The sequence below is a fragment of the Rhodnius prolixus genome, unplaced genomic scaffold (assembly GCF_049639745.1).
Source record: "Rhodnius prolixus isolate KJV_2025 unplaced genomic scaffold, Rpr scaffold_12, whole genome shotgun sequence".
Classification (NCBI taxonomy): domain Eukaryota; kingdom Metazoa; phylum Arthropoda; class Insecta; order Hemiptera; family Reduviidae; genus Rhodnius; species Rhodnius prolixus.
In genome coordinates this window covers 10405389-10421381 of record NW_027411635.1, presented here as the reverse complement: position 1 = coordinate 10421381, position 15993 = coordinate 10405389, and the positions used below count along the sequence as shown (strand labels likewise).

The window sequence follows — 15993 nt, the reverse complement described above, 5'->3', positions numbered from 1 at the left end:
CACATCCCCCCTATTCTCCAGACTTGGCTCCCTCGGACTACTATTTGTTCCCCAATATGAAGAAATGGCTGGCGGGAAAAAGATTTTATTCAAACAAGGAGGTGATTGCAGAAACGAATGGCTATTTTTCAGACTTGGACAAATCCTATTATTCGGAAGGGATCAACAAACTAGAGCAGCGTTGGACGAAGTGTATAAGCCTAAAAGGAGACTATGTTGAAAAATAAAAAAGGTTTACTCCAAAAAATTAAGTAGTTTTTATTTTTGCACGGACTTTTCAAACGACCCTCGTACTAGGCGTTATGGACGGAGGCGACTAGCAAACGTACTTTACTATTTCTCATTTAATCTTTAAATAAAATCCAAGGCCTAAAGACCAGGAATCGAACCCAGTACCACAACACATATTAGCTTTACAGGTCTCGCCTCTTAACCGCTCGGTGCCGTGGCGCCTAATTCGAAGTGTATACTCACTCCACTTTTTTAGGCGTAATTTACGTACTTTATTATTTATTGAAACTTATTATTTGCACTATAAAGAAGCCTCTTTATTATATATGTTTACTTGAAAGGAAATATTTTTGAAAATAATAATCCTTTATTTTTAATAAGTAAAGTAATTGCTATTTTTTGCAAGCTGTCTTTACGTCCAACTACCAAATTAGATGTCGTGGACGGAGGTGACTAGCAAACATACTTTACTGTAAATTTCTTTTATTAACCATTAAATAAAATCCAAGGCCTAAGACCGGGGAATCGAACCCAGTACCAGCAATACATATTAGCTTTACAGGGGTCTCGCCTCTAACCGCTCGGCTACCGTGGAAGGTCCGATATGTTTACGTACACCTTTATATTAATGTCCTAATGGACGGAAACTAGAAACTCTGGTATTCATATTTGTACTTAATTTTTGTTATAATAATAAAAAACATTTAAAAAAAATACAAAATTTATATTTGTAGGAAATTGCATGGCTTATAGCCGTCTGTAGGAGTTAGCTTTTAGTAAAGTAAGGAACAAACTAATAAATAAATAAAATCAAAATAAAGGAAGAACAAGAATCAGAAAAATATGCGAGGTTGAAGTATAATAGAGAGCTAAAAAAGAGCAGCAACCCAAATTCTAAAGCTTTTACAAAAAGAAAAATTAATCTTTAAATTAAATACAAAAATTAAAGATATTTAAATTTTAGGCTAATATTAATAAATTTTTGAAACAAAAAAAAGAAAGCTAAAATCTATTCAGTGGAACACCATTTCCGATCGGCAAATTTTTCCCCAAATTTGGAGTATTTAATACCTTATAAATACTCTTTAGCCCATTATTCTAATTTTCTGCTGAAAATGTTGTTACGCCTGCTCCGTTTGGAGCCTGGACTTGTAGTAAGTAACATCAAGAAACTTTAGGATAACACAGCACAAATTTCTGAGACTCGCAATAGACTCTCCCTCGGACGCACTAGAATTGACTCACTCCACGGAGACTGCGTCCATTATCCCCCCAGTACACTCCTATATCCAAAATCGTCTGCTGAAACTCCTTTCCACTTTAGACTGTCATCCTAATCCACTCTGTCGTGACATAGCCTCCTACAGATTCTTCTACAACATATCCTACTCTAACTTTCTACACTAGCTGCAGGTTTTTCCTCTCCTTTTTTCCCTGCATTCCAATCCTCCTCACCTAACTTTTCTCTTACTTCACTTAGTTAAGAAGATTAAAATGTATTGTACATTTATACTTCTACATTTATTTTATGTACTCGTATGTATTTATTATATTAAATATTTATTCATCTTCTTCTTCGAAGATTATTTATTCATCTTCAGTTTTGCTGAAAATCTGCCGAGTTATTTTTAAGAAATACTTAAAAAACTTCTAGATTCTGTAAAATGAATTCTTTTGGTTAACTGATAACCGTCTAAAATCTTATTGTCAGGTGCTAAGGTGGTGGTGTTATCTAAACAAATATGAAACTTTAACTTTTTGTAATTCATTTTCAATTTTTTTGATTTGTACACACTCTGCCAGACTGCTACGTTTGATACAGACCAATTTGTAAATAGTCCAATAATTTGGACTCAGGAGAGCGCAAAATGGATATTTAAGGTATTGGAGAAAGTTGAAATGTTCGCAATACCCAACTAAAAAATAAAAAAAAATTACTCTAATGTACCCAATAGGAGTATATGTAATATCATTTCATAGAATTAAGCGACTATGATAGACAATTCGCAAGCTAGAAACTTGTTTTTACAGTGTGGTGAAATGGTAGTAATATGAATTTGCTTTTTTAGTTTTTACTGAAATTATTTAAAAAAAAAAAGTAAATAAAAAATAAGGTTAGCGTTCACTGGATTCCAACGCGGAGAGCCCCGGGGTTCGAATCCAGTTGATGGCCCGGAGATTTTTCACTTTCTAGGAGCTTCTTATTCCTGTAGAGGGAATCGCTGTTGCATCATGCTGCTTTCTTGGGTGTTGCAATCCCACTGGTTCCTTTAGCATAGTACACCATGCACTTTCACTGAACTGTAAGGGCATTTATGCTACATTTTGGTACACCAAGGAAGGCACATTTTTCGCACACAAGGGCTACCTTCCCTTGGAGATCGGCAAAGGGAATAAAAAAAAAAAACCTCCAGAATCCAAGGTCCCCCCCATTTTATCGGGGGTTTGAGCGTAATGGCCGACAACCATACCCTACAAAAGTCTTAAAACCTCAATTGGAAAATGAGGAGCCTAGGGCCCTTTATAGGCTATAATGTAAGAAAGAAGGAAGAAAAAGAGAAAGCCTCTTATATTTCACTGTCCGGTAATGGATGGTGTTGTCTGTAACGAGAGAAAACTGTCCGGAGGCAGGCTGTGCACCGTAAAAAGCTCCAAGGGCCAATCAGCTGAGATATATTGACGCCCCTTAAATTAGAAACAAAATTAATAAATAATTATTATGATCATATAGAATAGATTAAATTAGGGCTGCCTCAAGGCCTACGCCATTGCGACCCCTTTGGATCTATCGTGGCTCCCCGACTCTAGAGCTCGCCCTCCAGACCTGTCCGTTTAATCAGACTCTTAATACTGGAGAGCTGCTCCTGGGTAAAGCTCTCCGGCCTTGGTTTTTCTCTCCCCGAGAAGTAACATCCTTAGCCATACGAGCCCCTCACACTGACACAACACGTGCAGTGCCGTTTCCTCCTCTTCCTGACAGAACCTGCAAAGGCTAGCCATCTGCCAGGCCCATGCGATGCATGTGTTTTCTGAGCCTGCAGTGGCCCAGTTAATAGTCCTACAATTATCCTTATAGCCCCACGGATTAATTCTGCAGTCAGCCACGGCGAATAGCCTTTAATGAATTCCTTCGCCTGTCTCTGCCCAGTGGTGGCAAGCCATCATTCCTGAGACCTACTCTGCACCCACAAATTAATGGCCACAGTCTTACCGCACTTCGAAACCCCAAAACAGGGCTCCGGGCCAGCGAAGTGTCCCGCAGAGCTTTCCCGGGGCCAATAAATCTGCCGCTTCGTTCCCCTTGTGACCTGAATGACCAGGTACCCACACCAGAAAGACCTTATTTTGGGCACTAATTTCCTTCAGGGCACTCAGACAGTCCCAAACCAGCCTTGAGTTGACCTGGTAGGAACTGCGTAATATTATGACATATAAGGGAAGGAATTAGCTAAGGAGTTAGCGTACTGGATTCCCATGAGGAGATCCTGAGTCCTGTCCTTATATTTTATTTATTATTTTTTCTTCTAATGTACTATTTCAGTGCTATGTACTGTTCTATTTCTAATATTTTATGAATAATCGTTAATAATGTTTAGCAACTGAAAATTTTACCTTTTTCCTAAACCGTTTTCAACTTAACGACATTTTTTTCCGAAAATGATTACTGCGAAGTTCTATAATCTACGTATTTACATTAAATGCGTAGTTCTGTAAAGATTATTTAAAATAAATTCGTTTTTATATACAGTTCTGAAGTGGAATAAGGGACAGGCTTCTTATCTCTAACGTGTCTTTTCGATATAATGTGAAATTCTACAAACTTTTAAGTGATTGTTAAAGAATGATATATATGTATCTTTGAAATTTAGAGCTAAAGGAATTATGTAAATTAGATCCTAGATAACTTTTAAAAGAATTCGTGTTAATATTTTCAACTATTTATTTTAATTTTATTATTGTGGTTTCAAATAGTAGAATTTTCTACTAGTTTTGAAACATTTTACTTACGAGCTAGGAGGCAGAATACAGTGCACACATGAGCGAGATAAGGTGGCCCGAGTCTGGCTCGAGTCCAAGGCCTGGACCGAGCTATACTTAGAACTCCAATCTCCTCTCCCGCACGAACTAACCTCACTAGTTCAACTCTATTAAAAAAAAAAAAGAAAAAAGAAATATAATAAAATAAAATAAAAAAATAGATGAAGTTATAAAAACCTGCGAGTTTGACTCACACGACTCTTACGGGAATCAACGCAACTAAATTTTCATTATGCTTACAATATTAACACTATATGGTTGGTATCAATATTCTACTAGCTAATATACTGTTGAAAAGAGCGAGACTCGAACAGCTTCTCTCCAGTACGCCATTAAAAATCAAAAATAGATAAGCAGAAGCTAGTGAGTCTCAAACTAAAATTGATAAGCCTAATCATACAATTATGTCCCATTTCGAAAAAGCTGTTCTATATCGTAGTAGACCGATATAATTCAAATTCTGAATTTTATTTTAGTTTCCTACACATAAATTTTGTACAGCATTTGGAATCGTTCAATATACTGAAACATTAATCTAAATAGTTTTATTAATTAGAAAAAAAATCCTAACTTCATTAAACTGCATAGGCAAATTGATGCAACCAAAAGAATGTACGTGCATGTTCATAGTTTGCTAAAAAGTGTATTTATAAAACTAATGGAATAATTTTCTTAAAAAGTGTTTCCAAATATTCCAAAAAATTAAATTTTTGTAGCAGATAAAGTTAATTAACAAACATAAAATTATTTGCGTTGTTTTTATTGTTTGGATTTTGAATTTTCAACGAAAAAATCCGTTTTTGAGGTCCTTTGAATCCAAACAATTTAGTTTCTATGAATACACTACAACTCCAAAAAAGATCCCAGCGAATTGAAATTTGATATTTAGTTTAGCTGGCTACACAAGATCCACAATAAGGTTTTTGGTTGAAATCGAAATTAACTAAATAATCGAATTTAATCGAAAAATGCTTCTTTGAATCCAGAAAAAAAAATCGGTTAGGCTTTCCTCTAATGTGCCATTTCTGTATATTTGTACAGAGTTACCATCTTTATTATACGAGGTCTGTAAATTAAGTAATGAGACCGATTTTTTTATTCAAAAAGAATTACAATTCTATATTGTCACCTTCAAAATAACTTCCTTCTGAAGTCACACAGCGCTGGAGACGTTTCTTCCACTCCTCATAGCAGTGCTCGAACTCCTGATACTGGAATAGCCTTCTGCAGGTCGGTTACAGCAGGTTTGAATGTTTTCGACTGTCCCAAAATGAGTTCCCTTGAGGTGATTTTTCAACTTTGGGAAGAGAAAAACAGTCACTAGGACTCAAGTCAGGCGCTATAAGGAGGCTGGAGGAGCCATAGGAATGTTTTTACTGGCCAAAAAACTCCGTTTATTGAAATCCATCAAGAACAATTTGGATGTTGCATCACGATAATGCTCCTTGTCACACAGCAATTTCAATAAACGAGTTTTTTTGGCCAGTAAAAAACATTGCTGTGGCTCCTCCAGCCTTCTTATTCGCCTCGACTTGAGTCCTTGTGACTTTTTTTTCTCTTCCCGAAGTTGGAAAAATCACCTCGAGGGAACTCGATTTTGGAACAGGCGAAAACATTCAAACGGCTGCAACCGACCAGCTGAAGGCTATATTCCAGTATCGGGAGTTCGAGCACTGCTATGAGGAGTTTGAAGAAACGTCTCCAGCGCTGTGTGACTTCAGAAGGAAGTTATTTTGAGGGGTGACAATATAGAATTGTAATTCTTTTTGAATAAAAATATTTTTTAAAAAATCAGTCTCATTACTTAATTTACAGACCTCGTATTAATAAGAATCAAATGTGAGTATGAGTTTCTAAATTTGATGATTTTGATCAGCTAAAAAGGCTCTTGCGATTTTAGTTAAATTTTGAATAGTGATAAAAGAATAAATTAGAAACTTTTGTTTCGAGCAGGACTATTTCTATGAGGGGGGACGAATAGATTGCCTCTAAGGTGCCATTTTTTTGTGTAATGTACATTTTTATCTATTGTGCATTGTTATGTTGCAAAAAGTCAGCATAGATTTTTTTTTTGTTATTAGATGGTAGATCTGTACATTGTACAAACTTGGGGAGGGAAAGGACACTTTAGATACATTATTGAAGAAAAAAAAAAAAAAAAAAAACACAAGGGGGAATGAAGGCATGCTTGTGGAGACATATGTGTCACGTGGGACACACAGCAAGTCTGGGGACAGCGCCATCTGCTTCAGCACGTTCCTACACAGCGTCTTCCAGACACCAGGCTCCTGTTAACGGAGTTCCAGCTGCTCCCTAATTAGCTTAGATCGTGATAATATTAGTGTTCTACCTCAAACACCATTGTACTGAAATTTAAGAGCATTTAATTTTACATTGAACAGAATTTAGGAGAAACGAGGGAGGTAGTTCTGCTAGAAAGTGATATTTAATGATTTTTTTTAATGTTTCGCGATTTGTTTTCCATAAAAATATCCTTATCATCTAGAGAGTACGAGCTAGAGTAAATTTAATTGCACCAATCGAAAGAACATTAAATTTTTAGCAAATCACTGTCGTAGTTTCCCTCTAGGCTCTCAAAGGCTGAGTGTACCCAAAATATTTTTTGAAAAAAAAAAGAAAAATGAACTTTTATAACGCGTCGTATAATTTAGCATAATAATAATGCATCTTTCATTTTTAAAAAAAAATCATGCCCTATGAATAAACGTAGCCTGAACATTATATTAAAGGCTGGGCGCTTTATACAGCCTACTGCACTTGCGCAGTTGTCCACTTCAGTTCTGATTACTGTTTGAGGGTTAGAAGGTTTATCTTTCGGCTATTTTCGGGAGTTGTCGGAGAAATGTGGCCTTTTATTAATCACACTGTTAAACAAAAATAATCAGGAAGCTAAAACTGGCTCATTTTTATTATTATTATTTTTTTTTTTTTATGATTTAAGGCGTGTCAACATCTAAGGTTATTGGCGCCCGGAGCTTTTTTTCAGTGCACTGCCGGCCTCCGGACAGTGTTCTCTTGTTACAAACAACACTGTCCATCACCAGGACAGTGAGCTGTAAGAAGCTTTTAGGAAGAGAAAATCTAAGGGTCAGCAGCTGGATTCGAACCCGGGACCTCCGCGTGGGAGTCCAGTACGCTAACCTCATAGCTAATCCCTTCCCTTTTTCCATTATTATTATTATTATTATTATTAACTGCATATGCTCGTTGCATTTTAAGGAGACCTGTAACATATGTAAAAATTTTCTTAGAAAATTCTATTAGTGCTACTTAAGAAAGAGGAAATGGTTAAGCTTCTCTCTAATGTGCCTTTCGAGTGTAAAGTTTGGTTTTATCACTTAATAATAATAATAAAGCCTTTTATTTTTAGAAAAAAACAATAAATACAAAAGTAATTTCATTCTTTGAACATGATAAATAAAAGACATACACTGGGTCCAAAAGACCATCCGTGGGATTGTTGCCTACAATAATATACTTAAACATTACAAAAAATAGCTTTAAACTTTGATTATAATTTAAAATCACAAAAATATTACAGAATATATTGTATTTTACCATTATTTATTAGAATTTGTTTGAATTAGGTAATTATGACGGAAATTCCAAGCGTATTTACAAAAATCTATAATTGGTTTCCATTTGCGATAACCATTTAAATATGTTATTGGCTGCTCTTTTGTGAGACTCTCCTTTTCAAAAAAGCGAATGCGAAACTGATTAAGTGCCGGACACTCATCGAGAAAATGATAAGTAATTCTCTGGCAAGGACATATCGCACAAAGAACAGAGGGAACCTTCACCATCTCTAAAAAAAAAACTCTATAATTAAAATACATAAGTTCGCCTCTCGCTTTTATAATCCAGGAGATCTGATCTAGAGAGTACTCATTGTTCATAAACTTATTTTCTCCATAAATCATAGCTCAGCTCCTTGTACAGTCTTCCAGAAGAGGAGTTTCTATCGTTAATAACTAAATTCTGTTTTTAAAATTATATTGCAATTTATCACAAATTTTATTAAATCTACAATTCAAATTAATTATACATTCTAAATCAAAATTAGCTAAATTGAAATCGGGATCATATTTCTGGAAAAATATTTTCAAATTTTTAACCCAAGACAAGTTTCTTTTAATCAATTCATTCGACAGCATTTTGGGATATCTACGGTTTCCCATTGTTGCTATTTTCCTAATATATTTAAAATGCAGTCCAAGTGTGTGTAAAAAAGGAGATTCGGAATCTATTACTAAGCCTAATATACAGGGTGTTCATTTTAAGACAGCTCAAATGCATTTCATGCTTAAACGGTTGATCTGAGCCAAAAAATGGTAGAGGAAAAATTTGTTGCCCGTCACCTCTAGTTTCAGAATATGTGACTTGACTTTTAGATTCGTGCCCGCATACGCGGCTGACGCGTGACCAAAAGTGAGGGTTCGCAGTTGACCCTCATTTTCATGTACACAGTTTTAAAGAGTATAAAAAGTTATGAAAGAAACCGTAAACCACAATTCGATATCTTCAAAATTAAAGGTGCTAGGCCATTTCAAAATCTGGTATTTATTAATCATATTTCAACAACTTGTGAAGCATGTACTGTGCCTTCAATGGTGCCTCCTCTAGCTCGCAAGCCAGGTTAGCCAGGAGGTTATTAAACTGCTCTCTGTATCTGAGGAGGCACCTTTGAAGGCACAGTACATGCTTCACAAGTTGAGTAAAGTGCATTATTTGATAAATTAAGGAATAAGTTTGATCCTTTACTTGAAAGATATTGATCACTTAAATATGTGGCAGGAGGTTTCCAATTTTTTTTGGTAATTAAACGCAACTCTCCCAAAATTACCAAATAATTATTAAACCTTCTTGTTTGTAACAGATGTAAAATTAATTTTTAGCCATTTTGTGTATGCTTGTGAACATCTAAAGCTCTTAACATTTGATTATTGCTTAGAAAAATCACTCGGAAAACGACTTATTTCCCGATATTAAGAAAAATACTAGCTTTACTGCCTTGGCAATATTTTTAGTAGAAAGGGGATGAAAAAATACATAAAAATGACCTATCGCGTGCTCTTCTTTCTCTTTGATAACAAGTTAAAAAATTGAAATATGATTAATTACCAGATTTTGAAATGGCCTAGCACCTTTAATTTTGGAAGATATCGAATTGCCGGTTTCCGGTTTCTTTCATAATTTTTTATACTCTTTAAAACTGTGTATATGAAAATCCATTCGACGCATGTGTTTGTTCAGCCTTCAATAGCCAGTAAATTGGCCTACGATCATCCTAATGGCCGCCCGATCTTGATGAAAGTAATGCTTTAGTAAGATCAGAGGAGTAGCTGCTGATATACGTCTTCCGCTTGTCTCTGGCCCCGAGGTTCCTTCTCATCTCTTTTGCTTATGTACTGATTCTGAAAAAACCATAATGTGAAGCTATTTTGCGATGTCGTAAAAAAGTGTATTTGCGATATTCAATACTCGCTAAAAACAAAATTTCAGGACATTAAATTTAGAAATAGAAATAGAAAAGAAATTTATTATTCTGGGACAATTGTCCCCTAAGAATAAACACGGGTACAAATAGAGGCCTTAATAGTTTGGCCTGTGATTATACAGAAAATAAATAAATAAGTATTTAAAAAAAGTGAAAATAAAAATAACAGCAGAAATTAGGGATATAAATTAAAACAATTAGAATTTCGGAGGAAGCTGAATAGAAAGGAGATAACTGAATAGACGGGATTTAAAGATAGATAGGGTAGGAGCATGGCGGACAGATGATGGTAAGGAGTTCCAGAGAGAGGTAGCACGTATTAGGAAGGATTTGTCAAAGGATGAGGTACGGTGAGAGGGAATATAGAGATCAGATGAGCGAGATCTAGTATTACGGGAATGGATCGAGGATTTTAACTTAAGGAGTTGAAAAATATAGGATGGCCTTTGAGACTGGATGACTTGAAAAAGGAAAGAAGCCAAAAAATATTGGTGGCGATAGACAGGAAAAAGCCACTTCAACTCATCGTAGCAGTGCGAAATGCGAGAGTCTCTGGAAATGCTGAAAATAAATCTTATAAAGTAGTTCATGAGGCGCTTGAGCTTAGCTTCAATATCACCAGAAAGACCGTACACTAAATAACCATAGTCCGAAATGGGGGAATATAAAAGAGGAAACTAGGAGTTGCCGGGTCTTAATTGGAAAAAGGTGACGGGAACTATTAAACTGCTCAAGGATATGGATGGAACGACGAGAGATTTGGGAAACATGGTTTATCCAAGATAGATTTTGGTCAAAAGTGATACCAAGGTTTTTCACAGAGGAACAATATTTTATTGGGGTATTGTAAAGGAAAAGATTAGGGAGAGGAGCCAATGATTTAAGGAGTGGGTTGGAGCCAATAACAATAGCTTTGGTCTTTTCTACATTCATGGTAAGCTTATTGTTCGTGGCCCATGCTGAGATATTATTGATGTCTTCTTGAAGTTTAAATGCAGCTTCAAACAAATCCGACGGGGAAAAGGATAGGAAAATCTGAAAATCATCAGCATAGAGGTGATACTGGGAATGAGAGATGGAAAGAGGTAGATTTAGTAAAATTTATGTACATATTACCATTTATTTCTTTCTAGAGCCAACTAACATGCCCATAAAATATATTAAGAAGATTTAATTTTTGTTTCAGATGATTTCGAAGAGGGTGCTGCCATATTTTTGATATTCAATTTTTGAGTCTAGTCCAAACACCAATTTTTATATTTGGCATTTCGTATCAATTTGGCTTCTAAAGATTTTTGGTACTCGACCGCCTCCAATGTTTACCTCGTCACAAGTTTCATATCACAAGGGTAAGTTCTAGAAATATATATATATGTAAATATAAATACTGCTTTTTGTCCAAAATTTTAGAATACTTAGCTAGCTGTAGTGATAAATGGTACTATAACATGCACGTAATGTAATATGTTAGATAATTATGTATGCGAATGTATATGTAGTGGTGTATGTAAAAAAATACGTTTTTTAAATTGTAGAATAACTACGAACTCAAAAGCAAAAATAAACGTCTGATGTTTTCAAAACATTAACCTTACACTGGTTGCAACTCTATAGCAGCCATCTCTTGCGGTCTAATTTGGTTGCAGTTATCTTTCAGGATCTCGTACACTTAACAATTTGTTGGGAGATGATTAACATTGTTTTAATTGTAACTTAAATGTTTATGAAATCATTAGACTTAAGCTACCTTGAAACCAAGTTCATCTCTGATAATGAAAGCTACGCAGTTTACAAAAAAGGTAACAAAAAAAGGTAACAAGAAGAAGAACAACAACAACAAGAAGAAGAACAAGAACAACAACAATTTCTGAAAATGCCGTTTTTGCTCATTTTCAGCAACTTTTTTCGGTCTCCAAACCATCCTCATTAACAATTTTTTTGAGAAAGCGTTTTGAATAATAAAATAGGAAGGAATTTGTACGTAAATAGTAACATTGAACTGCGATTACAGTACTTCTCTCTAAAAAGTAAAGAGGCAAAGATTTTGTATCTAACGACAATTCATTGATGTAAATCGGTTCACTCATTGATAATTTTAACGATTGCAGTACTTCCTCTTAGTAGGTGTAAGAGCATGATGGCACTTCACAGCCACGTAGATGAGCTTTAATCACTTCTTCGTGTTAAATTTTATCAAAATCGGACTGAGTGTTATAGAAATATTGGTAATAATAGTTTTAGAAAGGGCTTTACTTGGATGGGGCAAACTCCCCTCCTTATCAGGCTTAGCGTCGAGACTTTAAAAGTGCAAATCTGTACAAAATTTCGATTCGAAGACACTTCATTCATGAAAATCGGTTCACGTATCGATAATTTGAAACGATTGCTTTACTTCCCCTTAACTAGTGTAAGAGCAGATCGTCGCTTTAATGCTATATAGGGGAGCCCTAACCCTATCATCCTACCAAATTTTATCAAAATCGGGCCAAGATTTACAGAGTAATTAGTAACTCCTTAACAAAAACTTACAGTTTTAAAAGTTAAGTATAAGGGTTGATTAAACGCCAAAAGGTACACAAATCAGCAGTTCCCAACATTTCATTAATACTTCATTGATATAATTTAAGTAATTTTACTGCATTAACTTTTCCTTCACATTTTTTAGAATTTATTAGATGTCACAGACCCTTATGCTGGCCATTTTCGTCTACAAAATATTTACTCAAGTAGCACACCATTTAACTTAGATTGACTGTAATATCTATTTATCTATAATAATCAAACTATTAATCACAGGTGAAAAAGAAAACGTTATAAAAAATATAAAAAAAATAAGAGGCTAAAAAATTCATAAACTTTTTTTACATCAATGATTTTATGCATTTATTTTTATTTTTAAATAAAAATCATTGGTTTAAGTTCATTCTTCGATTAAAGTAATTGTTATTTTATGTTGTAGTCAAACGTTTGTAATAATAAGTAATAAATAATCTGGCTTTATCGCAAATAATATAGTTTTCTTCAATTACATTCTCAATCTAGGTGTTCTTCCCACAATGTTATATATATGTAATATAAAATAAAGAAAATAAAGATATGCATATTTTTAGGACAGCTAATTATTCCAGTATTTTACCATAAGTAAAATTAGGGGGACTAAATTAAATTACAATTGAGAAATGAGTAAATATTGTTATTAAATGTATGTTATTTGTGCTCACGAATATTTCGGTAAGACGAATTTAAGACTGAAATATTGTTTTGAATCCTCCGTGATTGAAATTTAAAAAGTGGCCGACTCTAACTTTGTTTTTTTCTACTTTAACATGCATGTATATGTGACTACTCAGAATAATTCATCACTCATTTTATCATAATTATAATAAAAAAATATTATGAATGAACTGGCCAGCATAAGGGTCTGTGACATCTAATAAATTCTAAAAAATGTGAAGGAAAAGTTAATGCAGTAAAATTACTTAAATTATATCAATGAAGTATTAATGAAATGTTGGGAACTGCTGATTTGTGTACCTTTTGGCGTTTAATCAACCCTTATACTTAACTTTTAAAACTGTAAGTTTTTGTTAAGGAGATTTTTGTACCTTTTGGATAGATTTTCCTTTTTGTCTATTTGCAAAGTTACGTCTGCTTTACAGATTTTTTAAAATTTGGAATAAGCTATTCTATCATTATAACCTGATAAGGTGTTAAATCGGAACCGTAACTACCACTGGAGAGATCTTTTTAAAGAATGATTATAGTTGCGGTCCCCAAACCATCCTCAATAACCATTTTTTTGAGAAAGCGTTTTGAATAAAATAGGAAGGTATTTGTACGTAAATAGCAAAATTAAACTGCGATTTCAGTACTTCCTTTTAAGAGGAGCAAGAAAAATAAACTGCGATTACAGTACTTCTCCCTAAAAGGCAAAGATTTTGAATCGAACGACAATTCATTCATAATGTAAATAGGTTCACCCATTGATAATTTTAACGATTGCAGTACTTCCTCTTAGTAGGTGTAAGAGCATGATGGCACATCACAGCCACGTAGAGGAGCTTTAATTACTGCTTCGTGCTAAATTTTATCAAAATCGGACTAAGCGTTATAGAAATATTGGTAATAATAGATTTAGAAAGGGCTTTACTTGGGTGGGGCAAACTCCCCTCCTTATAAGGCACAGCGTCGAGACTTTTAAAGTACAAATCTGTACAAAATTTCGATTCGAATGACACTTCATTCATGAAAATCGGTTCACGCCTCGATAATTTGAAATGATTGCTATACTTCCTCTTAACAAGAGCAGATCGTCGCTTTAATGTTAGGTAGGGGAGCCCTAACCCTATCATCCTACCAAATTTTATCAAAATCGGGCCAAGATTTACAGAGTAATTAGTAATAATAATTTTGGAGGGGGCCTTACATAAAGGGGGCTAACTCCTCTCCCATTCGATGTACAGGGCCGAGACCCCCAAAAGGCACATCTACATAAAATTCCGAATCGAATGACACCTCATTCATGAAAATCGGTTCACGCGTTTAGGCGCTACGTTGTTTACAAAAAAGGTAACAAGAACAACAACAACAACAAGAAGAAGAAGAAGAACAAGAACAAGAACAAGAACAAGAACATTTTTTGAAAAAGCCGTTTTTGCTCATTTTCGGCAACTTTTTTCTCGAAACCTATTAGATCTGGGTGGTTGCAAAAAAATTACAGTTATTAAAACTGTCCGGTAGGACAGTTGTATAAGGGTTGACCATCAAAAACTGCACGAAAAAGCGTAACGTTGAAAAACACCCAACTTTGACAATTTTTTTCTCTTTTTCTATAAAAGATAAAATTCCCAAATTTTCTTTAAATCTTACTCCAAACCCTCCTTCATAACTGTAATTTTTTTGCAACCACCCAGATCTAATAGGTTTCGAGAAAAAAGTTGCCGAAAATGAGCAAAAACCGCTTTTTCAAAAAATGTTCTTGTTCTTGTTCTTCTTCTTCTTGTTGTTCTTGTTGTTCTTGTTGTTACCTTTTTTGTAAACAACGTAGCGCCTAAACGCGTGAACCGATTTTCATGAATGAGGTGTCATTCGATTGGGAATTTTATGTAGATGTGCCTTTTGGGGGTCTCGGCCCTGTGCATCGAATGGGAGAGGAGTTAGCCCCCTTTATGTAAGGCCCCCTCCAAAATTATTATTACTAATTACTCTGTAAATCGTGGCCCGATTTTGATAAAATTTGGTAGGATGATAGGGTTAGGGCTCCCCTACCTAACAATAAAGCGACGATCTGCTCTTACACTTGTTAAGGGGAAGTATAGCAATCGTTTCAAATTATCGACACGTGAACCGATTTTCATGAATGAAGTGTCATTCGAATCGAAATTTTGTACAGATTTGTACTTTAAAAGTCTCGACGCTATGCCTCATAAGGAGGGGAGTTCGCCCCACCCAAATAAGTCCCTTTCTAAAACTATTATTACCAATATTTCTACAAAGCTTAGTCCGATTTTGATAAAATTTAGCACGAAGAAGTGATTAAAGCTCCTCTACGTGGCTGTGAAGTGCCATCATGCTCTTACACCTACTAAGAGGAAGTACTGCAATCGTTAAAATTATCAATGAGTGAACCGATTTACATCAATGAATTGTCGTTCGATTCAAAATCTTTGCCTTTTAGGGAGAAGTACTGTAATCGCAGTTTATTTTTCTTGCTCCTCTTAAAAGGAAGTACTGAAATCGCAGTTTAATTTTGCTATTTACGTACAAATACCTTCCTATTTTATTCAAAACGCTTTCTCCAAAAAATGGTTATTGAGGATGGTTTGGGGACCGCAACTATAACCATTCTTTAAAAAGATCTCTCTAGTGGTAATTACGGTTCCGATTTAACACCTTATCAGGTTATAATGATAGAATAGCTTATTCCAAATTTTAAAAAAATCTGTAAAGCAGGCGTAACTTTGCTAATAGACAAAAAGGAAAATCTATCCAAAAGGTACAAAAATCTCCTTAACAAAAACTTACAGTTTAAAAAGTTAAGTATAAGGGTTGATTAAACGCCAAAAGGTACACAAATCAGCAAGTACCCAACATTTCATTAATACTTCATTGATATTATTTAAGTAATTTTACCGCATTAATTTTCATTAATATTTTTTAAGAATTTATTAGATGTCACATACCCTTATGCTGGCCAGTTCATT

At 34.7% G+C, this 15993-nt stretch overlaps 1 protein-coding gene across 6 annotated transcripts in view; it reads left to right on the top strand.

Moving 5' to 3' along the window:
* The window catches only part of Mef2 (myocyte enhancer factor 2), a 153428-nt gene that overhangs the window by 11279 nt on the left and 126156 nt on the right, over window positions 1–15993 (top strand). For all 6 annotated transcript variants that reach the window (XM_074143396.1, XM_074143399.1, XM_074143391.1 and 3 more), the window contains exon 2: window positions 10977–11139. The gene's annotated coding sequence lies outside the window, so the exon portion shown is untranslated. The remainder of the gene's footprint in view (window positions 1–10976; window positions 11140–15993) is intronic.